The sequence below is a fragment of the Cebus imitator genome, unplaced genomic scaffold, assembly GCF_001604975.1.
Source record: "Cebus imitator isolate Cc_AM_T3 unplaced genomic scaffold, Cebus_imitator-1.0 Scaffold113, whole genome shotgun sequence".
Taxonomy (NCBI): Eukaryota; Metazoa; Chordata; class Mammalia; order Primates; family Cebidae; genus Cebus; species Cebus imitator.
The window spans coordinates 5828321-5855662 of NW_016107428.1; positions in this window are offsets into that span (position 1 = coordinate 5828321).

Consider the following 27342-nt stretch of genomic DNA (forward strand, 5'->3'; position numbering starts at 1 on the left):
GGAAGGCAGCAAATCACACTGCCACGTGTGTTACTATGCAACAATTTTGCATGTTCTTCACATGTACCCCAAAACCTAAAATGCAATAAAATAAATAAATGGGAAAAAAAAAAGAAAATTAGACTAACTTAAAACCTTTGACATATAATTTTTGGCATAACTGCTATTTAGCCTTTACATCAATGAGAATAGCTCACAATATCTGTGTGTATCAACAAACGTTTAAATTGTTATTAGAATTGATGACATAAGTAGAAACTTTTTTCTGTATGTGGTACAATTGAAACCTCAATTATGTCACAATAAATATCCTTGCTTTGACATGTAGTACAAAAAGGCATTTAAGAAAAAATGTTTGTATATTAATTTGACACCATTTCTCATTAATAGAGACAGAAATATCAGAACTAGGAATTAGTTTCCAGCATTGATAATATGAATCTCCCCTAAAATAAAAATTAAAGAGATAAATGGACATATGGTAATGTTATAAAATTCAGAACTTTCCCTAGAGACTTTTTCTTTTTAAATCAATTTTATTCATTGATAATACACATAAAATAAAATTCCAAACATTTTAAGTGTACAGTCTGTTGAATTTTGACAATGTATGCTCATATAACCAGCACACTTTCTTGTCAATCCTTCTTCAACTATACTATGTACATCAATAGCACTTTCGTGGCTGCATTCCCGTGTAGTTTACTTCTTTTCATTGCTGAACAGTATTCTATTATAGGAATATATCACAAATGTTTTACCTATTCACCTATTGATAAATATTTCAGTTGTTCCTAATTGGAGCTATTATGAATAATGCAACTACGAATATTTGTGTACAAATTTTTTGTGAATATATATTTTTATTTATCTTGGATAAATACTAAGGATTAGGATTGCTGAGTCACATGTTAAGAGGGTGTTTAACTTCGTAAATTAACTGTTAAATTATTTTCCAAAGCCGTTGTGCCATTTGAAGCTAACCAATGTGTAAACATCTATTTGCTATTTATCTTTACAACACTTAGTATTTTATCTTTTTAATTTTATCTATTGTATAAGCCAGGGTTCTCCAAAGAAACAGACCAATAGGAGATTAGACAGATAGATAGACAGACAGGTGCATAGATAGATAGATAGATAGATAGATAGATAGATAGATAGATATTTTAAAACTATATGTATCGTATGTATATTGTGTGTGTAAGTTTTAAGTTATAATAAGGAATTGGCTCATGCTATTATAGAAAATGAGAGAAGTCCTGAGATCCACAGCTGGCCAGTTGAAGACTCAGAAGAGCTAATGTATTCTTTCAGTCCAAAATCCAGCAAGCTTGAGATTCAAGAACCAATATTCTGTCCAGGTGGAAAAGCCAAAAAGGACTAATATCCCAACTCAAGCAGTCAGGCAAAAGTAGTTTTCTCTAACCCAGCCTTTTCTATCTATTCAGATCAACTGACTGGATAAGGTCCACCCACATTGAGGAGGGCTATCCGTTTTACTCAGTCTACTGAATCAAAAGTCAATCTCCTCCAAAAGCATCCCACAGACACATCCAGAACTGTGTTGGACCAAATGCCTGGGCACTGTGTGGCCCAGTCAAGCTGACAGATAAAATTAGTAATCACAGTTATTTGGTATATAATTACATATCTCATCATACATTCAAATATCTGCATGATTTTCTTCATATTTGAAAGCTTTACAACTTTTAGGTGTTTGCACTGAAACATTTCAGAAAAGTTTCATTATTTTAGGCATTTAGGATTATAAATATGAATCCCTGTAATATAACACCACTTAAGACTTGTGACAAGGCAGTAGGACTAACCAAGGAAGAAAGGTAGGGAAAAGGAAATGAGCCAGTGAAGAATAAGTAACCATGTAAGCAAGGAGAGGGCTTATCAGTTTGATGATTGCATGTGTCTGAGTAGAGCTTATGTAAGTTGCCTTGGCATGCTACAAAAGATATTTCATTGCTATACAAGTATACTCCTTAATAACGGTAAATTCTGAAGTGCCTTCTGGAAACCTGCCTTGTGGCTTTGTGTTTTAAAATTACAATATCCACTCATTTCAATTATTGGCCCAACATTCACCCTCTTCATCCCAAGTAAAGGAATGTCCTCCAGATGATCAGTTGATTCTTGGGAGCTAAGAGGTAAGTGGGAAAATGTTACCGAAAACTTTCACTCACAAACTCCTGAAAATCTGACTTTCCTAAATCTCCTCTTCTTTTGGCTGAAATTTAGAATAAATGTTCCAATTTCCCATGCTACATCCTCCAGTGTTTACAAGCAATAAAAATAGAATATTGACTGGTGGCTTTTGAAAGGATGACCTCTGACCATTGTGCACTCAACCATCAGCTATTAAAATGCCTTCTGAATCAATTCTGAGTTCTTATAGGAGTAAGATCTCTCAAAGACTACTTTGCTGGTTTTGGGGGCACTAATATTGTAACCCAACATTTTCCTTTGTTTGGTCTGAAGGCCTCAGATATATTTCTTTCAGGTGGTGACTGGAGAGGCGAGGAAAACAGTCTTACTGTGAAGAAAGTGTGAGTCACACTCTAGGCTTCAGTTTCCCATGCTGGGATTGTATTTGCCCTTCCTCAGGCATGGGTTCATGCACAGATTTTCCATGCTAGGCATTTTATGGGTTCAGTAATAAATAAAACTTTGAAAGTTTCAAATATCTGCATGATTTTCATCATATTTAAAAGCTTTACAATGTTCAGGTGCATGCACTGAAGCATTTCAGAGAAGTTTCACTCTTTTCGGCATTTAGGATTATAAATATGACCATTTAATTTTTTTCCCACAGCTTTTTACTGATATATGTTGGGGGTACAGCGAGTATTTAATTTTGTGAATAGGATTTTCCATACATTGGATTTTTCCATAAATGGGCACCTGTATGCCAAGAACTGTTCAAAGTGCTTGATGATTTTTAAATTATTTAATCATTTAATCATCATAATCATAGGAGATAGTTACCAATACTACCCCTATTTTACAACTGTCTGTGGCACAGAGAGAAATGAATATCTTGTTCATGTTTGCACAGCTTGTGAGTAAAAGGGCTGGGAATAGAACCCAAGCAGAATATTGGTTCTTCTTGGGTTCCACTGTAATTCTAATACAATTCTGGATTTTTAAAAATCTTTGATTAATATACCTGGAGCTTAATTTGCAATGTATTTGGACTTTGTCCTAGGTTCTACAGGGATCTTTGTTCCAATCTACATTCTAGACCACTATGCTATGCTGCCTCTCTATGGAGTAATTTGTTTTCTCTTCCTAAGGGGTTTAATTTCTGAAATTAATAAATGGTTAATATAAGACATTGCACCAGTCGAGTGTATGGTAGGCCTTGGGAAGAGCATTACAATAAGATTCTCACATATTTTTATTACACGTTTATAGGAAAATATTGATTTTTCCCAAAGCAAAATAGATACATTACCATTTAGGCACTATAATTTTAGATATTTTTAAAATAGAAGAAAAATCAAAAAGCTATTTTTCCTACTCTGTATTCACTACTCACACACTCAATACAACACTTCTGGCTCCAGATGTATGGGATTTCTTTCTCACACACACTGTGAGAAAACAACCAATCCTGCAGTAGACTCTCCAGCAGACACCACCTGGATGTCCTCCAATTCCGCTCTGACACTACCTACCTGGAGATGATGTCAAATCCTACAGGTTGAGAGCTCAATCCCACAAGACTATGCCCCACTTCAGATGTCAGTTGAAAGCTCCGGATTGTTACTTATGTTTCTGAAGGACCACTGAGCTCTCACAACCCCTCTTCAAGGCTTGATTAATTTGCAAGAGTGACACAGAACCCAGGGAAATACTTTATTTACGTTTACTAGTTTATTATAAAGAATATTACAGCCCGTGTGTGGTAGCTCATGCCTGTTATCCCACCCAGCACTTTGGGAGGCTGAGGCGGGCAGATCACCTGAGGTCAGGCATTAGAGATCAGCCTGGCCAGCATGATGAAACCCTGTCTCTACTAAAAATACAAAAATTAGCTGGGCGTGGTTCTGCACTCCTGTAGTCGCAGCTACTCAGGAAGCTGCTCAATCGCTTGAACCCCGGGAGGCTGAGGTGGCAGAGCTGTTACCGAACTGTTGCACTCCAGCCTGGCGACAGAGCAAGATCCATCGATGGGGTACGGGGACAGGGGGAGATAGCCACAGCTGCTGGTCGCTTCAGCTGTGAAGCCCTGTAGGAGCCGTCGGGTGTAGCCCTCATAGTAGGCTCTATAGCAGATAGAAGCTACAGTTACATGACAGACTTTTAATTCTTTTGTAAAAGTTATGATAGAATTGGCTGAACAGAGAAGTGCCTGTGCAGCTCCTGGCACTTGTGGCCTGTGAAGAAATACATCAGATGAAGGTTATAGGGATTCAGTGGTAGGGGATTCATGAAGAGATTGCTTAGTTTGGTGAGTAGACTCTTTATCTAGCTCACTCTTTGGTCTACTTGAGTTCAGGTGGTTTGGTTTATGCAGATCCTGGGTAAGGAGCATACTCCAAACTTGGTATTATCTTCCTAATAGATATTATCATAGTCTCCCTGGTGTACTGTGTTCTCTCAAAGGTTTTAAGTGCTTCCATGCAGCCATCTCCAGAATGTCAAATGGTCTCTCCTCAACTGGAATGACAAGAGCTTAAAGAAATGTGTGACCATGAGGACACCATGACCTATGAATGACATGTTGAGACCAGAAATCCAAAATCATGGTAACTGAGAGTAGCACTAAGGCACTAAGTTTTGGTCACATGCTTACCTAAGTGAGAACCAGACCAAAAAGGGAATTTTTTTTTAAATGAAATTATGGGAGGCCACTGTTTTGGACTGAGCTCAGTGCGATGGGCCCCAACAGACCAACCCGAACCAAAATGGACTCCCTCATGCTAAGACTTTAAGGAAACACATAGATCCTAAAACAGGCCACAGACCAGGTTTTGTTTTTCTCCCACATATCTCTATAACAACGAACATTCCTGACAACATAGGTATCCACCCTGTGAGGTTCCCATTAAATCTTTTAACCAAATTCATTTCCTCTCACTTAGAGATCATCAAGCTTCAGGTCATGCAACATGGGTTCCAGCCACTTCCAGGTGCAGACACCACCACTGGCACCAAGGAGCTACCCTTCCTCCATGAGACAGAACAGGGCAAGAGTTCCATGACCCCCAATAGGTAGGGACTACACCCCAAGCCAGCATGAAGCAGTTACAGTAGAAAAACCATCAGCCTCTCCACCTCGCATAAAGATTTATTGGAACTCTGCCTTTCAGGGATGAAATGAGGCAGAAGAACATGATCTGGAGGCAGGGAACCTAAGGACTTCCTAGAACTAAATCAAATGGAAACATTTTAGTTATGACAGGAAATATCCTCTTCATTTACGTAGGGCTTATACTGAGTAAATGACTTTGTAACTTCACCCTCTTCATTTATGCAGGGTGTATACCAGGTAACCAGTGGAAACCTCTAGAGAGTATTTAAACCCCAGAAAACTCTGTAACTGGGCCCTTAAGCCGCTTGCTTGGGCCCACTTCCACCCAGTGGCATGTGGTTTCATTTTCAATAAATCTCTGTTTTTGTTGCTTTGCTCTTTAAAAAAAAAAAGATATTACAAAGGAAACAGATGAACAGCAGATGGAAGAGATGCATTGGGCAAGGCATGTGGGAACGGGTGTGCAGCTTCCATGCCTTCTCTGGGCAGGCTACCTTCTAGAAACCTTGACATACTCAATTATCCAGAAGCTCCTCAAATCTCATCCAAGAATTTTTATAAAATTTTATCTTTGACCATCTCCCTCCTTTCCCCACCCTAAGTCACCTCATTAGTATAAACTCAGCTGTGACCTAAAGGTCTTGAAACAAAAGATCCTTTTATTACTCAGGAAATTCCAAGGGTTTTAGGAACTTTGTACAAAAACCAAATATTATAACAAAAGATGCTCCTGTCACTCTTACCACTCAGATAACAATAAGGGTTTAGGAGGTCTGTATCAGGAAACCAGAACAAAACCACACACATTTCAAATTAAACCACAGGTACCTTAATCAAATATTATTTTTTGAAAATCCAGAATTGGCATCAGACAAACAATAATTCAAAAAATTTGGAGGGGCTTCCAGATGGCTAACTGAAGGCATCTGGTACTCACCTCCTCCACAAAGAAGAACCGAAATAGCAAGCAGATAATCACACTTCAAATAGATCATCTAAGAGAGAACACTGGAATTCAACAGAAAAGTGACAGGAAGCATCTAAGCAAGGAAGGAGAGGAAAGTGAGGCAGCCTGCTTGGCCAGGATCAGCTGGGAGCCTGGAGGGGCTCCTGAATGCAGAGAAAGGGTAAGTGAAATACCCCCAGCAGTTCACATCCCCACCATGAACTCCTGTAATCCTAGCCATAGGAGACCCTCCAACCCTCACAGGCTCTGAGGCTGTATAGAGAGCTGCCTAGAGACCCAGCAACTGCATTGCTCCAGAGAGAAGGCTCACACTGGGTCCCACCCCACCCCCAGTCCTAAGCAACTATAGCAAGGTACCATATTGAGAGCCCAGTCCTCACCAGACTGCTTCCTGCCCAGGGGCCCAACAGCCCCTGCCTGTTCACATCCTTGGAGCCCCATTGACATCCCCCACCCACTGTCACTGCTGCATCAAGGCTGAAACACAAGTCACTGGCAAAGACCCACTGCCCCCAGCAGCAAAGTCGCTGTGTATTTTCACAGACCTGAACACAAACCCTCCCACCCTCAGCCGCCACCACTGTGGGCTGCTGCTACCCAGGCCAAAGTGCTAACAAAGAAGGCACTCCCCAGCTACCTGTATGGCTGCTGCCACTGAAAGCAACCCATCCTCCCAAGAAGCAGGCTGAAGCAGAGCCACTGCCACAGCAACCAGAGCACTCCACTGAAAGCCTAGGGATAACCTTACCCCTGCCGACCACAGCCAGAGCCTGCACGCACCACTTGGGGGTTTGAGGACAGGCCCACCAAGTCAGGCTTCACCTCCTGTCTCCCAGTGCATGGGATTGTGGTGTGGAGGTCTGGAAGCTGCCCAGCCCAGTCCACCACCATTGGTACCTGAGCACTTATCCCAGGGGCCTGAGGTCAGGTCTACCAAACTTGCCACTACAACCACAGTTGGCACCCACCCACACGCACTGTCTGTGAGCCTGGAAACTGGCCTTTCAAGCCTATTGCAGCCACTGCCAACACCAACACAAACCACTTGGAAGCCAGAGTGTTGCTCTGCCAATGCTACTGCCATTAGGGAAATTGTCTCCATGATCCAATTACCTCCACCTGGTCCCACCCTTGACGCACGGGGATTATGGAGATTACAATTCAAGGTGAGATTTGGGTGGAGACACAGAGCCAAATCATACCATCAGATAAAACAGACTTTATGTCAAAAACAGTAGAAATAGATAAAGAAGAGAAAACATAAGGTTGGTTAATGAATAACAAGCAAACAATTAGAAGGAACAAGTTCTAATGTTCAATAGCAGAGGAAGGTGACTATAGTTGAAACAAAGTATTGTATATTTCTATTAGCTTCAAGAGGGGAATTGAAATGTTCCCAACACATAGAAATTATTAATACACAAAGTGATGGATACCACAAATACCCTGATTTGATCATTACACAATATGCATGTAACAAATTATGGCCAAGCATGGTGGTTCACACCTGTAATCCCAGCACTTTGGGAGGTCAAGGTGGGAGGATCTCTTGAGCCCAGGAGGTCAAGGCTATAGCAAGTGAAGATCATGCCACCACACTCCAGCCTGCGCAACAGAATGAGATCCTGTCTCAGGAAAAAAAATTATCACATGTTTTCTAGAAATATGTAAATATTTGTATCAATAAAAAAATAAATAATCCAAAAGAATTAATGTTATCAATGATCTAATCGATTTTAGGGTCTTTTTTTTCTATTCAACATTTTTTATGGAGTTTCATACCCCGAAAACATTCAACTTTCACATAACTAGACAGGAAACCACTTTATATATAACTAGTAGGTGTCATAAATTTTGTTGTCTATTTCTGATTTTGATGAAGAGACTTCTCTGATTGTCATTCTCTATATGATAACTTCATATACCCGAAGTTGGTAATTAAGTTCCTCCTGAATCCTTAATAATTATGATTCTTGAAACCTTTCTCTATAAACTCCAATTCCCAAACCTTCAGTCAGTTACTTTGTTATGGGTTCTTGCCAAGTTACCTCACTTTTTCATGTCTTTTAAAAATTGATGAGATCCAAATTGGATATGTTCCAGTATTTATTATTACAATGTCTTTATCATTTTATCACTCCCTCTTGAGAGTATTGGTTTTGGAGTGAGGAAACTTAGTGTCTACTCCCCTTGTTCCAATCTATTAGCTGTTCTGTATTAAGTCATCTAATTAATCTTTATCCTGGTTTGCTTTTACGTAGGTAATATGAATTGGACTAGAATATATTTGTTGTCTCAAGATGGTATGATTTTCTGATTTCCTTCAGTGAAACACTAATTTTTAATGAATATCTGTATATAGCTAACTTTTCACATTCCCTTTTGAAAGCTTTTTTTTTTCTTCACAAAGTAAATTATTCTTTATTTATCCCCAGAGAACTCAGTGTATTTATTCTTTTCAGCTTGTCAAAGTCATTCAGAATCATAGTTTTCTATTAGATGAGGTATTCACTTGAAATATCTATCCTTCAGTTGCAACATGCAGTATCTGGGATTGGAGAGGACTAAAATATTCCTGTGTGTATTCAATCAGCTTCAACAATTTTTACAAGATAAACTAGTATGTTAACACTTAGTCTCATAAAGGAAAGGTTTAGCAGGAGAAGCAATAGATCAAAAGGGAGATTAATCAATCTTTACTGTTCCTCGTCCATTTTCTCCTCTTTCGATAATATTTATCTTACATCCTCATTTACTGAGCGAGGTGCTGTGCCAAGAAAGCATAGCAGATGTATTTCTTATCCCTAAAGAACTAAGATCCAAAAATAGGTATCATTGAAGGAAGGAAAAGGGTAAGAAACAGACTTAAAATACGCAGAGAATAGATGAGTCTTCTAAAGTATATGTACTTTTACCAATATCTGCTGGTTGGATTCTAGTAGTAAAAGGATCTTCATCTCCATGGCTGACTGACCACATGGACTTGGGCAATAGCTTCTCCCTCATTCAGCGCCATATGACTTTTAGGAAAGATCTTGTCTGGAAATAGACACTATTTTTATTCCTTTACTGCTACTGTTTTCTCACACCTATCTCCTATTTCCCTTTTTATCCTCCTCCCCCTGCACCCTCCCCTACATACTTACTACCCTACTTTGTATATAGATAATCCAATTCAAGTACTTCATGTACAGTCAGCCCCATACTCTCCTTGACAACTGAGTTTCCAAAATTAGTATCAACTTTTTTCTTAAAATTACTCTCTGGTTGGGGGCAAGGGGAGGGAGCACGTTAGGACAAATACATAATGCATGTGTGGCTTAACACCTAGATGACGGGTTGATGGGTGCAGCAAACCACCATGGCACATGTATATCTACATAACAAACCTGCGTGTTCTGCACATGTATCCCAAAACTTAAAGTAAAATCATTTATAAAAAAGGAAAAAATTACTCTCAAATTTTTTTTTTCTCATGATAAAGGGGTCTTGAGAAATAATAATAGCAATCAATCAAGTGTAGCATCTCTCTGTAAGGAAGCTAAGAGTCTTTAATTGCTGGAGTAAGGTATAGATATTCTTAACTTGGGATCAAATAGTTGAAGAAGTTCATGAAGACTACGAAGGAAGAGTTGGAAAATGGAAAGAGATAAATCTTTGAAATATTCCAGCAATATTTGAGAAAACGCAATCCCAAGGGGTAGATGCGGTAGAGGAAAGAAGAGTAGAATAAGCAGTCTGGGGCTTTCCTGATGTTCTCATTTGTAACTCTAAATAAGGAATTACACAGTTCAGAGAAACAGCAACAGATGAACTTTAATGAGAGGGATTTGATGGTCAAAGTTATTGGTCCTAACTCACTCTTGATAAAAACAAATAAACATCCAGACTTCATTCTTTTTTCAAATATAGCTAATGGTGCTCCCCTACTGAGGAAACATCAAAAATAACAATAAAAATCTTTGAAAAGTTACTAGTAAAATGTCCCTTAAATAATAAATTTTCTTTCTGAATTTTTTCAAAGCTTTATTCAATTTTTTATAGACTTACTTTAGCATGCGTTTTTTAATTCAAGCAGAATACAGCTATCCTATTTAGGTACCTGAAGAATTTTTTCCTTCGTCAATTGAAAAATGTTATTCATGTCTAAGTTCTAATAGTGATCATCATAATGTAGAATAAGATTTGTACTTTTCTTCTTTTTCAAATAAAATGATCTACGAGGAAAAAACTAGTCATGAAAATGACAGTGAACACAAACATGATAATGGGGAGATGCTGAATCGGGTAAGCCACGATATTCAATATAAACCAAATCATTTAAGAATTCACTTTCCAGAAACGGATACATTTAAATTGCTATTTAGGCATTCTTACACATTGCTGTTTATAGGGTATGGTTTAAATCCACCGTTCTTTTAGTAACAGTTCAGTTGGTAAGCGTGTTAATGAACAAGGTATAATTTGAGCCATTTAAGACATGCAAATACTTCCAAGCAAGGAAAAAGGATCTTCCTCTCTGCAGGGACCCATATGTAGAAAAATACTGATTTTATGTGGATTCTGGTGACAATGTTAGAGTCAATAAAAGTTTAAAGTTAAACACTTAATGGGATTTTTTTTTTAAATTCAGTGCAGTTGTGTTTACAGGCTTTTCCTTTTTTACCTGGTGTTTAAAAAATGCTTCTAGAAGAGCTGAATGTTTTATTGATTAGCCAACCCAACAATTTTTTACTATGTATAAATAATTGCTAGGTGTTTCAGCAAATTCTAGTTGTAAAAGTGACTGGAGTCAACATAACTTGCTAAATCACTATAATTCCTTACTACACATTTTTCATATTTCAATTAACTTTTTCCTCCACTAAGTACTAAACAATGAAATAAATGTACAGTTAGAAATAGTTTTGTCATGCCTGCACATTACTGTTTTATAAAGTGCAATCATTTTTGAATACATAAGCTGGCAGTAAAATAATTGCATTTTATTTTAATAGATGCTTAAATCCCTTTAAGACCATCATTAACAAACCTCCTTTAGTGATAAGCCAGAAAATATCTTCACATAATTAGCACTTTTCCAACACCAAGCAGTCCACTTTTGTTCTAGAGGGGTAGAGGGCTGAGGAGGCCCACCAAAATGTAATTCTGGTCATAGAGGATGAATATCTGAAACCATTTAATAGAACTTCTGTGAAGAAGAGATCGCTACTGAGTATCGTCATCACTTTGTAACAGCGGAGGTGGGTTTCAGACAAGCTCCTTTCCTGTGTGTAAATGTGGAACATCTGTGGGAGCAAATGCCTGTGCAGGCTGTGCAAACAAAAATAGAAGGATTTCCATTTTGAAATCTCCTTCCCGGATATTGTTAGAGATGAAAAGAAAAGAGGATCAGATCCTTTTTACGGCATTTTAAGTTGGTATTTACAGTCGCTACAGAGGATAATTATGTTTGCCCATTGTTTCAAGACAATGATCCTATTGATGATTTTTTAATGTCCCCAAGCATGTTTCACCTAAGTAGATAAAAGCAGGTTGATGTGATACTTTTAGCAAAGACATAGATTATATTACCTTCTGCTTAGTTCAAAGTTTCCATGATCACAGACCAGAAAGTAATTTAGAAAGGATGACGAATTCTACTCTCTTTCTGCTAACGTAGTTAAGACTGCCATTCCAGCTGGGTGTGGTGCCTCGTGCCTGTAATCACAGCACTTTGGAAGGCCAATGCAGGAGGATTGCCTAAGCCCAGAAGATTGAGGCTGCGGTGAGCTATATTTGTGCCACTGCACTCCTGCCTGGGCAACAGAGCAAGACTGTCTCAAAAAAAAAAAAGACTGTCATTCCAGGTTACTTGTAAAAACTCACTTGACCTTATTCAAGTACTTGTTAGAATATTTCAGTTAGATTTGGGTCATAACAGTCTTTTTCACTTATCACAATCTTAGACTAATTCCCTTAGTCACACACCAAGTTAATTTAGACTAAATGATTGAAAACAATGGAGGAAAGTACTATAGAATAATTCCATTGTTTTCCTTCTCTCAGGTGTTTACGAACCAAAGACTATATCACATGTTGGGGTTAGAAAATTTGTACATTACCTAGTAATTCCACATAAGAATAAGGAGTCAGCGGCCGGGCGCGGTGGCTCACGCCTGTAATCTCAGCACTTTGGGAGGCCGAGGCAGGTGGATCATGAGGTCAAGAGATTGAGACCATCCTGGTCAACATGGTGAAACCCCGTCTCTACTAAAAATACAAAAAATTAGCTGGGCATGGTGGTGCGTGCCTGTAATCCCAGCTACTCAGGAGGCTGAGGCAGGAGAATTGCCTAAACCCAGGAGGCAGAGGTTGCAGTGAGCCGAGATCGCGCCATTGCACTCCAGCCTGGGTAACAAAAGTGAAACTCCGTCTCAAAAAAAAAAAAAAAAGAAGTCAGCAAACGTTCTTTTGGTCATTCTGGTTGAAGACAGATGTATTAAATTATTCTACAATTGCCAGTTGACTGTCTCATAAATAAATCCTACCATGTTCTATTCACCGTATCATGTAAAATAAATGTCCTTGGTTTTGACATTTAGCAGATAACTATTGGGGGCTTCCTTTATCCCTGAGATGTAATCCCCACGTGTCAAGGACAGGAGGTGATTGGATCATGGGGGTGGTTTTCCCCAGGCTTTTCTCATTATACTGAGTGAGTTCTCACGAGAGCTGATGGTCTTATAAGCGTCTAGCATTTCCCGTTCTTGTCCTTCTCTCCGCTGTAAAGAGGGTCCTTGCTTCCTCGTCATCGACTAAGGCCTCCTCAGCCCTGTGGAACTGTGAGTCAATTAAACCTCTTTCCTTTATAAATTACCAATCTCAGGTATTTCTTTATAGCAGTGTGAAAACAGACTAATATATGTCACATATTAAAAATTGCACATTGTGAGCCTTATTTAGTATGCTTTATTTAGAAAGTGTCATGCTAATTACATTACTATTTTTAAACTTTTTTGTCTCAAGGAAAGGGGCTACAGTGTGTTTCAGTTTAAGTGTTATTTATTATAAAGCAGCAACATTTTAATACACAGAAGAAAACTGTTATAGTTGTTGACAAGAAACTAGACCTGATTTATAAGGAGTAAGACAAAATTTTTAAGATTAGACAGCAATATTTTAAGCAGGGTGATGAAAGAATGACATACTGCTATTTTTTTTCCTTTTAAAAAAATCACTATTGATACATCAGAGTGGTAAGGTGATTTTGTGCAGAAAAGCTTGCAGTTGCTTATAAATTTTTACTGAGTTTGTTAAATTAGAAAGCTGCTGATAGCAAATTATATGAATTATTCTAGAATTTCCTGGAAAAAAGATTAGCATTGGCTAACCACAAACTGTCCTCTCAATTTCACATTTAAAAAGTAATTTTCCATGTGACATGTAAAATTCAAAATAGTACATTTGTTGAAATGTATTAAATGTTTTTCTGCATACAGAACTTTTAAAACCTGGAATTTTTTTTCTGCACATTTTTATCCTTAAATTTACAACTTGTACCTTTTCCGACTGTTCTGGGTAATTTAAGAATGTGGGGGAAATTGTTGCTATAAAGTTTAATGCACTTCATTGTGGTTTATGGGTGCAAAATCTAAGTCATCAAAAGCATATTGTGTAAGTCTGATTAGCCTTCTTACAAAGATCTTTTGGAATTCACATCACACACTCTGCAATTAGAAGTAAAGATTTGGATGAATATAGGGGAAACTGGCCTGGAGTTGTGGCTTAGGCCAGTAATCCCAGCACTTTGGTAGGCCGAGGCGGATGGATCATCTGGGGTCAGGAGTTTGAGACCAGCCTGGCCAACATAGCGAAACCCCATCTCTACCAAAATTACAAAAATTAGCTGAGCATGGTGATGCACACCTGCAATCGCAGCTGCTCGAGATGCTGAGGGAGGAGAATTGCTTGAACCTAGGAGGCAGAAGTTGCAGTGAGCCGAGATTGCACCACGGTACTCCAGCCTGGGTGACAGAGCGAGGCTCCATCTCAAAAAGAAAAAAATATATATATATACACACACACACACATATATATTATATACATATGTATATATTATATACAATACTTCTAATTGCAGAGTGTGTGATATGAATTCCAAAAGATCTTTGCAAGAAGGCTATCAGAGTTATGTAATATGCTATTATGTAATATGTATATATGTATATATTATATACACATACATACAGGGAAAACTGAAGTGGCATCCTTGATTGTACTTACGGAATTCCAGAATTGAAATGGAAACATGTTTTTATAATTACCATTTATTTTAGCTCTGTTGGTCTCTAATTGGATTTTTTTATAAACAACATTGACACAGACGAAAACTTTAGAAATAAAATTAGACATGGAGGATATAAAACAAGGATGCTCTGGATTTTTGTCTTTGAGAAGCTAAGACTTTAATATGGGAGATAAGATATGTAAATAACCATGAGAGAGGGATGATGGGTGACGAGAAATGAAATAGCTGGAATAATTTATTGAAGAGGAAAATGGCTTCAGATAAGATTTGCTGAGAATACAGCAGAGGAGTCTGGGGAATTAGTTGGGTAGAAATAATCAGAAGTTGAAAAAGGCAGGGAAGTTCATAGTACATAAATTATTAATAATAAAGAAGTAATCATAATGTAAAATTATTAGACTTGAGAAGCTGCAGTCACTGCTATAACCAGGCAGGGGAGACCGGCGGGCTATGATTCTGCCCCCAGCCTGCATCTCAGGTCTGTTCATATTCTGCTCTTCCACATTTATCTTTTCATATTTCAAGAGCCAACCCCATGAATATGGTGAATATTGGAGGCAGTCAAGGGACTCCTTTTGATGAATTTCTGCAATTTATTTTCTCTTTTTGCTATTCCATTTTTAATGAGCAGAATAACACATAGGGAAGGTTCGTTTTCTAACACTGTTCGTTCCACACTTATAACCAAATTCCAAGGCAACATCTGAGGGTGAGTCTTTAATTTGGAGCATTGGAGGCTGTGCAGATGATGAGAGGGGAGGTTTTCAGTGAGGTGCAGCTGAGCCCAGCTGACACCAGGAGAACTTCAGGTCATTAGGGATTCTCAAACCATTTGCTGCTGAAGGATTAATGTTGACCTAGGGTCCTGGGTGGATGCCAACTAGGATGATTGCTTAGGGAAAAATTAACTTGGATAAACTGAAAACTGCTCTTTGCCTATATATTAAACAATCTGGAAGCTCTCATTTTTCCATATGGGTTTTTGTTTCTGGGCAGCCTGATTACAGATAGAAGCTGTATTTTTTATGTTATTCACGTGGAACACTGAGTAAGTAGAAAAGATTTAGACAATTGAATTCGATTTGGGGTAGGCTGCTTCAGATGTGTAGGTGACAGGGTGAACTGCCTTCCTCGGGCTTTTAAGGTAGTCATTAGCAAGTGTATTGTGGCTACTGCAGGTGAAATTTATCTCATTAATTTTAATTGGTGAAAGTCATCTTGACTTCCTTTTCCTAATGGCTACACTTCATTCCATGGTTTAATTATGTTATTAATGCATCTCACCAAAAAAGCAGTTCATCTCTTCTTGATCTCCTAATAAGTGTCTTACAACAGTTCATCCAAAACTTCCCCACTGTTTCCAAGTCCTTAATTCGTCACACTCTCTCATTCTCAACACATGAGCTCACGCCTATTTTATGAAGGAGCTAAGAGTCCTTTGGCATAAACTTCCTCTCTGTTCTCAGTTTTGGTTTCTCGACCTATCACATCCATTTCCCTAATTTAGTCTCCCGGGAAAGAGGCCTTTCCTTTTCTTTTTAAGGCTCAGTTAGTGCTGTCTGCCTCCTTGCCTCTCTAAGCATGACCTGAAGAGCAGAAACATCAAGCTTATCTGGGAACTTGCTGCCATTGTAGACTCTTGGCGCTCATACTGAACCTAGGAGTCAAAATTCGGATATTAGAAAGATCCCCAGGTAATTTGTACATACATTAACATTTCAGGTTAGAGCCTAGTTGGTCCTACGTTCCCCAGGACTATTTTTCTTATAATTATTTAATTTCAGTGTAACATATCAATTTCTTCCTTCCTGTTAGCTTTTTATTAATACATGTTCATAGCTTTTTTCTATCTTGTAAGTCCTTTTTTCTCTCACTAATTCTCACATTATACTTTAAAAGATTCTTAGCATGTTCTTACCCCGCGTTCTTGTTTTTCATGACAACTCCCAGCGTTTTACTTCCACATGTACCCTGGAAAGTGCCCGGTGATCGTGATCTCTAGTCCCCAATTCAACAATCTAGTTTTAGTCCTCATGCCTTTACATTTTGTAAAATTTGGCATGGCATTGTTCAGCATTTTCTTAAAGTTTTCTCTTTTGGTATCTATTACACTATACTTTGCCCAAGGCTTTAGTACATGGTATTAGTTTTTTTCTTTCTTTCCTGTTCCTTAATGTGGTTGAAGGATTAACAGGAAAGAATGCTTAGCTATAAATGTGAGTTACTGTAATCACAATAGGTCCCCCACTTAATTCAGAATTAGGCATCCCAGGGTAAAGTGAAGTGAAATCCATAACTGGTATATATATATTTTTTTCTTTATTACTTGTCTCTGGGATGTATACATATTTGTTCAAAAATAAAAGGAAAGGAGACTTCAGGAAAAGTCCAGGAACTAAAAGAGCTATACATCCCTATTAGATGCTTTTGCATATCATCTTCTAAGAGAGGCAAAAATGCACTAAACAGCTTTTAGATTTCTTTTTCATGATTGGGCATTTTGGTATTATAACTATTCCTTTGGTGGGAAGTCTGTCAGATGAGTTCTCTCTCCTTCCTCTATATGATGGAAATAACTTCGGGAATCAGGAAAAAAATGACCCAAAATTCTACCTTCTCAAGGATAACCACAGTTAACACTTTGGGTTCATCTTTCTAAATCTTCATTCAGATAGATAGAAGACAGACATATATCTGTGTAAGTGTGTAACATAAACCCTTTCTGTTACTATTTCATTTACAGAGAATGAAAGCAGATTGTTCCAAGTACTTATATAGTATCGGCTCAAATTTCTATGTAAAAGCATATATATCTTTATCACTTTTAATTGTTCAATATCATTCTGGTGAATGGCTATGACAATTTATTTCAAAAATTTTCACTCTTTTCAATGGTTTTTCCTTAAACAGTGTTTAAATAAACATTCATATATATACCCCAACATGAAATTTTTACATCAAGGGCTATGTATATCTCCATAGTAAATGCATTTTGCCAAACTACCAGCTAATTTATAGGTCACTCACAGTGTATGTGAGTGTTTATTTCTCCTGATATTAACCAATATTTGCAGGAACAGAATTAAGATCATATAAGTACAGGACTGATATTTTGTTCATTATGGATCTTTTATATTAATTTGCATCAAAATATTATTTATCCTGGTTACTGAGTTTTTTGGCCCCTCACTAAATTTTGTGCTGGAGGCAAGTAACTTGTGTTACTCTAATCCCACATCTGAATATTGGTTTCACACTTAAAAATAAAAAAGCCAGCAAGGCACAGTAGTTTATGCCTGTAATCCTAGCACTTTAGGAGGCTGAGACAGGTGGATTGCTTGAGCTCAAGAGTTCAAGACAAGCCTGGGCAATATAGTGAAACCTTGTCTCTACAAAAAAATACTAAAATTAGGCATGGTGGTACACACCTGTAGTCCCAGCATTTTGAGAAGCTGAGATGGGAGGATCGCTTGAGCCCAGGAGATTGAGGCTGCAGTGAGCTGTGATTGTGCCATTGCACTCCAGCCTAGGAGACAGAGAGAGACTCCATCTCTAAATAAATAAATAGTGACCCTAGTAAACACCTGAAACTGTATTTATCTGGCTTAATTAAAATATAAAAGGGAATTTTATTTAAAAAATATAAAAAGCCAATATGACTGATAGTTATTTTAGTTTATTTTTTTAAAATTTCTAATGAGGATAAGCAACTTTTCCCATTTAATGATAATTTATATTTCTTCCTCTAAATTGCTTGTTTATACTCTTTGCCAACTTTTCCGTGAGATACTGTCTTTTGCTTTTTTATTTGTAGAAACTCTTTCTCTGTTTATCATACAGATTTATACAGCTTGTGGTAATTTCCCCTAGTATATTTTTCACTTTCAATATTTTTTGACATGATTGTTTTTCACAGAAGTTTGAAAATTTTCTGTGGTTATGATGTGAATACTAAGACTATTTAATATGGAATGCTAACCTTTCTTTTGTTTTTTCTTCAAATATTTTTTTCTAAACAAAGTTGGAAGACCAAGCCTCCTTGCCCTTGAGGGAAATATTAACAGTTTTTGCAATTTTAAATAGTTTGGGTAATTTAAAATGCGCCATTGAAGTCCGTAATAGGAAAAGGGAAGGACAGGTGAGGGAAGAGAGGTGGAGTGGAGAAAAAGGAGGTAGTGTGGGGTTTTTCCCATCCCTATAAGGAAGTTGTCAGAGGAACTAGCTTCAGAGCTGGCTCAGGCAGCACTCTGGAGAGGTGGCAGGATCCCAGAAGAAGGAATATATTATACACCCTGGCAAAGGAGACTGGTTCCCTATGTCCCCATGTGACACAGAAGCCATAGAGAGAGCTATCTGACTTAAAGACCATCCACGGACTTGGATATTGAGGATGGCAATGTGAGAAATTCCCTGGAAATTAAAAGCACTGATATTTGCCTCCTGTCATGCCTCCCCATTCCACCTCCCAACCCATCTAATTTTCTAGCTACCACGTAAGTCTCTCTAATTTCAGTGCAATCTTAGGGAAGAGTACCAACTGTAAGGGTTAGAATTTGATTAATTTAAAGGAAACAAAGTTTTATTACTGTATGCTCAAGTTTGGGCACAGATTTATACTTGCTAAATGATTGCACTTAATAATGTTTTCTTATATTTTTTAATTTTTATGTAATGCTAAAAATAGGTTTTTCCACCCGAGTAAAAAAATTATTTTCTATTACTTTAATGATTTTATTTTTATTCTTAAATCTTTAATTCATCTGGAGTTAATTTTGGTGTATTTTGTGTGTAGTAGGAATGTAGCTTAAAAGTTGTTTCCCAAATGGCTAGCCAGTTTAATTACTATCTCAACCACACATTGAATTTATAAATGGAATAAAATTGACAGTTTGGAAACGTGAAGCCAGAAGTTGTTACTTTTTTCCCTTTCTTATATTTTGTCAGTCTAGTTCCTTTCCTAACTTCCTTCATCTTTATCCCTTTCAGTGTATTTCACCCTGAAGCCAAAGAGAACTTTTTGAAAGGTTTAATTTGCTCATGATATAACAGTTACTGACAAATATTTAAAGGACTAAATTGTGTAAGGAATCTATGCTGTCAGGCAGAACCAGAGCTCCTGGTAAGAAAATTTGGTACAAATTAAAATTGTCAGACAGTGAGGTGTCCTGTCTTGTGTGGAATTAATTCCTTGGTCATCTTTGAAAATAATTTCAAGTGGGAAGGCTACTTGTCAGGAAGGCTTTGGAATAAATGATTTCTCGATTTCATAATTGTGCTAAGTGTATAGAATTCTACAGAAACGGAACTTAAAATACAATGGATTAAAGAAACAAATCTATAATTATTGAGCTATCTCCTGTCTAAACATACTTACTTTTCTTGTTACAATTGTGCAAAATATTATATGGTCATTTTGAATGGTTGTAGAGTTTTTTCATAGCAGGAAATCATTAGATTTGTAATAAGATTGCAATTAAGTACTATATTTAATGATTTTATAATGATGGAATTGAATTTTCTGGACATCTAATAAATTGATTGATTGTTTGATTGACTGACTGAGACAGGGTCTCACTCTGTGGCCCAGGCTTGAGTATAGTGGCATAATTGCCACTCATTGCAACCTCTGCCTCCTGGGCTCAAGAGGTCCTCCCACCTCAGCTTCCCAAGTAGCTGAGACCACAGGTATGTACCACCACTCCTGGCAAATTTTTGTAGAAATGGGGATTCGCCATGTTGTCTAGGCTGGTCTTGAACTCCTGGGCTCAAGTGATAGGACCTCTTAGGCCTCTCAAAGTGCTGGGGTTACAGGCATGAGCCACTATGCCCAGCAAATTTATTTACAATTATAATTGTTTCCTTTGCTGTTGGTGTGTAGTATTTTATTGTAAAACAATGTTCTTATTAAATGTTAACATATATTCTCTATTTCAGTTTTATATATCTAATTATGATCTATTAAATATATAGATATATATTAGCCAGAATTTGATCTTAAGATAACTCATTAAAGTGATTTTTATCTTTTAATATAATCATATTAGACCAAAATCTTGAATTTTAAAAAAAAATTTTGAAACAAAAAGGTGTATTATACTTTTTAGCAATATCTGTCAGCTCAACACTGATTATCATAAGAAATGGGGCAAAGAGAGCATCAGAACTTCATGGCTTCCTGATTTAGTCTCTGAACCACAATCTAGTTAAGAGTGGAGCCGCAGGGTTACTAATGTATTAGGACTAAGGTCATGGAAGGGAATCAAGTGCCTTCTGCCTTGACTTGATTATTATTAAATATTTCCCTTCAGGAACATTACATTAATTTTCAATTTCAGAAAGAAAATTACTTTTGCAATGCTTAGAACAGAACGGTAACTAGGTTCATCTAAAACCTGGATATTTGCCAACTGCCTTGAGATATTCTTGATAGATAATTTCCTCCCCCCGCCTCCCTGCATGCACTATGCTTTAATTGTCTAGTGAATGGAAATATAATTTTGAGCTAAATGAATTTCTGCAGATGTTATCTGGAGTACCTCTATTATCTAGCCACTAATTCACAGGGGGCCATCTGCCTGGATAAAGGTACTAAATGTATGCTAGTTGCGGAGTTCTACATATTTGCCATAAAGAAATGTTTTTAGTAACATTTCTCATTTTCTTAATGTAGAATTTTAAAATGTGGTAGAGCTTAGCAGATAAAGGCAACAAAGTAAAGGAACAGCTTTGCAATGCACAAATGTTTGAGGGTCTACTGTGTACCTAACACTCTCAAAACTTTTTTCTCCCAAGGACAGCATATTCATTTGCATTGTCTACAAATTTACTCAATAAATTTTCTGGATTGCACAAAGAAAGATTAACATTTGTCAGAACATTCCAGGCTTTAAATTTTTAATTTATTTGGCATATGAACACTTTTTCTGATTTGAAAACATATGTGACTGTTTCAAAGAATACTACCTTCTTTGTACCACTATATATGGTGCAAACTGTTAATTTCTCCACGTTTTCCATGTACTAGAAGATTCCCTAAATGCTACTTTATGTTGAGGTTATGGATCCTTAGAATTAACTTTGTGCTACCTGAAATCATAAAATTGTATTATTTTTCTCTCTAGTTATATTTTGTGTTGTAAGTAGTGCAAACAACACTGGACATAAGATAGGGTTGTGTTTCCACTTGGTCTCTGTTTTTTGAAAGTATCAAATGCTTTAATGTTAGTTTTGCCTAACTCCAATCCAATGAAATACACTGTTCAGTGTATTTCAATCCCAGTGCATCAGTGATCTATTTCTTTGTGACAAATCACCTAAAAACTCACCTAAACAAATCACCTAAAAGCGCCTTCAAACAACCACCATTTATTATTCATCACAATTCTGTGGGTTGACTGGGAGGGTCTTCTGACGTCTCAGCTAGGATGGCTGAACCTCTCCACCTTCCAGGAAGTGGAACTGGGCTGCTTCATAGGTCTGACTTAATATGACAGCTAGATTTAAAAGGATGAAGTCAGTAGAGGTGAGACTTCTTGATGCCTTGGCTTGGAAGTTACACATTCTATTGGCCACCTCAAATTCAAGAAGATGAAGACACAGATTCTACCTCTCTCTTGACTGGATGAGCGGCACTGTCACTTTATAAGGTGAAAGAAATTTTGGGACATATTTAACAATCTTCCATCTCTGGGAAGTAAGAAAGTTAATAAACATGGGTGCCATATAATCAACTACCACAAATCAAAATCCCAAGAAACCAGAAAAACACAAACAATCCATTCAACTCAATTAAACAAAAATTTTTTAATTGGCAAAATTTTAACAGACACTTAACCAAAAACCGGATATATAAATAGGCACATATAAAGATGTTCAGTATTATTAGTCATCAAGGAAATGCAAATTAAAACACACATCAAAACATGTTGTACCCTATAAATATATGTAATTATTCCTTCATGAAAATTTTTTAAATGTTAAACCACAATGAAAGAACACACCTTATTTATTCTCTCATTCATTCATTCAACTTACATGTATTATTTTCCCCAGTACCAGGCATTGTGATAATCAATTGTTATACAAATATGTCATGTTTCTTGAAACTCCCAACAGACTTGAAAAATTGATGGCAAAACAGAATAATGACTATTGTAATAGAGAATGCACAAAATGTATAAAGGTACAGAGGAAGCAGTGACTAAACTTTGGGAGACTGGAGAAGGAGAGGCAGATTGAGTCTCTAGATAGTCTTGAAGGAAGGGTGGGAGTTGATGAGAAACAGTAAGGACAAAGTACATTCCAGGAAAATAAATAAGCCTGTGGTATAGCACAGAGGCATGGCAAAGCATGACAAGTTGGGGAAAATACAAAAAGCTTGGCCTGCAAGGAAATGGAGCAAGTTTTGCTGTGATTGATGGGTAGGTGAGCAGTACATTAGGCAATGAGATATGATGCCCTTTCCTACTCTATTATTTGATTCTTAGTGGGTGAACACAAAAGATAACTCCTCCATCAAAATCTTTAATCTTTATTCTTCCCTTTCTCTCCTCTCCCCATGTAAGAAAAAAAAAATCCCACCTTCCCTTGATCTTCAAAAATACTGTATCTGTACACTTATCACCTTTTACTTCATATTTAGATTAGCCTCATGTCTAATCTCTATTATTAGACTGACAGCCTCTGTTAACATAGGACTTATGTCATTGGTCTTCTTCCTCAATACTTAGCAAAACAGAGTCTCCTTATGTTGCACAGATTGGTCTGGAACTCCTGGGCTCAGGCGGTCTTCCTGCCTTGGCCTCCCAAAGTGCTAGGATTACAAACTTGAGCCACTGCACTCAGCCAAGATTGTTTACTCACTAATAATTGCTTGTTAAATAAATTTTTACTGTATCAATTACTTTTTGGTACATGATGTTGATATGTTAGAAAGAGAAGACCAAACGCAGAATGGTTTGCTGCAATTGTTTCATAGACTTTGGGTAAAAATACCAATTGCCAATCTTATATATTGTGGGTTTTCTTTAAAATCAAGTAATTTTATGAATTTGTTAATGTTTTGCTTTTTGGTATATATTTTTAAATGTTAGAATGTTTATAATTTAAAATATGGATTCCTCTTATGCCAGATTTTAAGTTGAACTCAGCTTTCTTGGACTTACACACTAGAATTTGCTCTCAGTACTGGCTTTACATCCTGGAATCATGTTCTAGCAGTAATTCAGAAAAGATGTGTTAAATACATTAGCAATGTAAGATAAAAAATGCATTCATATATGGACCAATGATAAACTCTTACACTCTCACAACTCTTGAGAATGGGCTTTGGGATAACAGGGAATAATTTGTTTCAGCATCTATTTGATCTACACATTATATATAATTTTTTTGGAATTGAAAACTATACAAAATAAGGCTTGGCTAAAGCTTCTTGGCTGGTAGAAACATGGAGATAGGGTAAAAAACATATAGAGGAGTTAATACTTAAAAATTAGCAAAGTTCATTGAGCATCTATTATGTGTGGCATACACAAGGGCTTTCATTATTTAGCTGTATTCAGATAAAAGCTTTCACTTCCTACTTTATATTACATGTTAGAGAAACTTAGTTTCTACCCAGAACTAAAGAACACTTAAATTATGTATTCCTAGGTACAGAGACTTATCCTCTAACTCCTATCAATTTTTCTCCATCAATCAGGCCAGTCCCTAACTAAGCAGATGGGATTTTCAGCAAGCTCTGATGGCCAGCGGGCATTGTTGAGCCAAAAGTGAAAATTAATTCCATAGACAATGACCTTCTTCTGAAAATGCTTACACAGTCAAGGTTTGCATTCAATCATTCAAGGAAGATGTATTCCACTTGATTTAAGAGAGGACTTTCCTTCTATTACTACATTGCTTGCTATTGAATAGGAACTCATAGGGGAGGGTATTTGTCAGAAAACAGTGTTCTCCGCCTCTTTCCAAAGGATGGGGTGCAGGTCATTTAAAATACAACTTCTTCATTTATAAAATAGGGTAGCAAGGCTCATCTTTTCTCCAACTGTAATGATAGTATTTGGTACATCAAGAACCACAATAATTGGTCATGTATTTTGAGTGTAGCTGACTCATACCTGTTGCATGTTTCAAATTGTCTGCAATCCTACATCTTGCAGGTTTTCTTTAAAATCAATTAATTTTATCCATTTTTAAATATTCCAATTTATTAACTGTATTTCAGTAGATCCCAGAGTAACTATTTTAAAAAGTATAATAACTCCCTTCTTACATGCAAAGAGACTTAAATTCAGCAATGTTAAGAGAGTTTGCTCAACGTAGCATTTCAAGTAACTGCTAGAAAAAAGATTTAGAACTGAGTATCCTGACTTCAAATGCAGAGCTCTCTTAACTCTTAGCATTTCCTGGAGAGGGAGAGATGTATCTACTGTCACAGTATTCTCTCCAGATTATTCAGTGTGTCTTGTAACCCGCTTTGTAAATTCTACAAATTTCAAACTAGGCTTTTCTACCTTCAATCAACAAAGGCCTCATAACTGTATCATCTCCAAGGAAATTAGTCACCTAGTCAAAAAGAAACTGACTTATAAAAAAAAAATAGCCCTTCATGGTTTTATCAGTGATGAAAGCAATTTTTATCTAGAAACATTTAGATCAGGCACCAAATCATACAGCTCTACTTTTTAAACATATTTTTAATGAAATGAAAATAAAAATGGTATCAATATAGCCTCCAACTTTAGCTGAATATAACAACTAAGTTGGGATCTTTTCTCAACCTACAAAAGTAATTAATTCACCACCTGGCTTTGTGCCTCAAAAGGATTAAATATAAAACATGAAAATTACTTTCAGTTAAGGGGCAGTGAGATGAGATCACATGAGAACTTAGTAAAAGACTCACAAGATCAAAGACGGCACATTGGCAGCAGGTCAGGGGTACCTGTTTAAGCACAGCTACTCTCATGGTTCAAACAATTGACATTTATGTGGAGTTATAAATAAGCAGGCTCAAGTCAAGAAAGTGTCCTCAGTTTCTACTTTTCAGAAAATACTGGGAAGAATTGTATTTATTCTGGATTTTTGCCTTTATTGGCCACCCACGGGTATTTGGAACTAAGTATCATTCGCATAAAGGGAAAGACAACACTATTTCCCCCCCAAAAATTAACTATAGAAGATAGGTATATGTCTCATGTCATGTTCTCTAGAGCCCTAAATTTCCATTCAGATCACATTCTTATTTGTTTTCCTCTTCCCACTGCATGTCTTGACATATAATAAGCTTTCCAAAAAATATTTGATGTCAGAATCATCAGGGTGGTAAGCTAGGAACATCCACAAATGAAATATATCACTTGATGAGCCAGTATAATAGAGTCAGGGTTTAGACTCTGGAGTCAGACCATCCAGAACAAATACTCTGTTGCTTACTAGCTTTATGACCTAACTCATTATTAAAAAGGAATAAAAAGGTCTGTTGGGGGGAAATAGGGGAGGGACAGCAGGGGTGGGGAGATGGGGAGAGAGAGCATGGAAAGAAATGCCAGATATAGGTGACGGGGAGGAAGGCAGCAAATCACACTGCCACGTGTGTACCTATGCAACAATCTTGCATGTTCTTCACATGTACCCCAAAACCTAAAATGCAATAAAAAATATAAAAAGGAATAAAAGTGTTATAAATTCATTAAATATAGCATGGTATCAAATAAACTTAGCACAATGCCCAGCACATAGTAAGTACTTAATAAACATTATCATTTATTGTTATTGTAATTGGTCTGGAATCCAGCAGCATATTTACCAACTTTAATCATTGTATCTTTATGGCTCACAATGAGAAATATGGGATGAATGATAGCCCTATTAGGTGAATAACAAATGGATAAGTGATTATATGAAAGATTGATGGGAAATGATTGAGGGAGTTTTCAGGCGTTATTCCTCAGGGATCTCTTTTTGGCCTCTTCTGACCAATATTTTTAACAATGTTTTGGTTAGTGATTTATCACATTTAAAGACTACCTAACATATCTGTTATAAAATGGCATCTAACATTACCCAAATCAGCCATTCTCCACTTCTCCCTAAAATATCTGTGAAAAAATAAACAAAATACCAAAAACTGAAGATCAATGAATTGTGGAAATTCAAGAGGCATTTGTACTATCAGTACAACTTAAGAAGCTTCTACATTAATGTATCACAGTCAATACTTGCCTAAAATGTATTCATGTGATTCAGTATTTATTGATTGCCCACATACACTCAGCACTGTCCTAGGAACTTAGGATTTATCAGTGAACAAAACAAATATCTCTATCCAGGTACGGCCTGGGGATAGAGAGACAGTAATCATAATAAATAAAATATAACATATGGTGTGTTAAATTGTATTAAGTGCTGTGCAATAAATTGGGAGCAGAAGGAAATATTGGCAGAGGATGAGGTGGGGGTGCAGAATCAAACAGATGGTCAGGGAAGCCCACCTCGTTGAGAAGGAAAGCTTGAAGGAAGTGAGGGGACTGACTCTGCAAACCTCTGAGGGGCAAACATTTCAGGTAGAGAGCAGAACTGAAGGAAAGGCTCCAAGGTGGGAAGAAAGAAGAAAAGATGTATCACCTCCTTTCATGCTTGTCCCTTAGTGGAAAAAGAAAAACTGAACAAAAGGAGTTTGTTTTGGAACACAGGAATAATGTATATGTTGAATAAGACAGTCAAAATCAAAATTCAAAACACATGAAACTGATTAAAGTTTAATGGGGATAAATGTAAAGTATCCCAATTGAGCTTTTTGTTTGTTTT